This window comes from Octopus bimaculoides, chromosome 16 (genome assembly GCF_001194135.2).
Source record: "Octopus bimaculoides isolate UCB-OBI-ISO-001 chromosome 16, ASM119413v2, whole genome shotgun sequence".
Lineage (NCBI taxonomy): Eukaryota > Metazoa > Mollusca > Cephalopoda > Octopoda > Octopodidae > Octopus > Octopus bimaculoides.
This window is the reverse complement of record NC_068996.1, coordinates 4,972,300-4,973,129: the sequence shown is the minus strand read 5'-3', so window position 1 is coordinate 4,973,129 and position 830 is coordinate 4,972,300. Positions and strand designations below refer to the sequence as shown.

The window sequence follows — 830 nt, the reverse complement described above, 5'->3', positions numbered from 1 at the left end:
TGTGTGTGTGTGTGTGTATGTGTGTGTGTGTGTGTGTGTGTGAGTGTGTGTTTGTGTGTGTGTGCGTGCGTGTGCGTGTACGTATGCATGTGTGTGTGTGACGGCCTTCTTTCAATTTCCGAGTACTAAATCCACTCAGAAGCCTTTGGTCGGCCCGGCCTGCTACATGGTTTTGAAAGAGAACACTTGCCCAAGGTACATGCAGTAGTCTGGAAACAGACTCAACTTACCATACAGCCACGCCTGCGCCTTCTATTTGAAAATGAGTGTGGACGGCCACGGCTGAGATTTTTGTCATCACAGATCGGTTCCGTTGTGAGGATTTGTGGCTAATCAACAACAACAACTACAACAAAAACAACTGATATAAACAAAATCAAAGTATGGCGACAACTTTGACATTATCCTCGCCTCAATCTCGTTGCGTTCTTATTTTAATCTTCCATTTTTCCTTAATATATTACGTTTATTTATTTATTTTGTAGTCAAATTATTACAGTTTTATTTAATGAAAACGACATATGTCGAGAAAGACAAAGGAATTTACCAAAGACATTCTCAAAACTATCCTCTTTTTGTTTTTTTGTTTTACTTTTTCTTACGCATTTCCACCTCCGAGATGAATACCTTTTTGTGTCTTTTTTTTTACCTCCACATAACGTAGCAAATAATCATTCTACTCTGCACTACCACCACCACCACCAAAACCAACAACACCACCACCACTACCACCACCATCTCTGCTGCTGCTGCAGTCTCCGCCGTTGTCTCTGCTGTCGCTTCCGCCGCCGCAGCCATCGCTGCCGCCTCCGCCTCAACCTCCGCCTCCT

General features: G+C 43.4%; 1 protein-coding gene across 1 annotated transcript in view; it reads right to left on the bottom strand.

Annotated features, from left to right (window-relative positions):
- LOC106875183 (rRNA 2'-O-methyltransferase fibrillarin-like) overlaps nucleotides 1-830 on the bottom strand; it is a 5,723-nt gene that overhangs the window by 4,383 nt on the left and 510 nt on the right. The gene's annotated exons all lie outside the window — the stretch shown is intronic.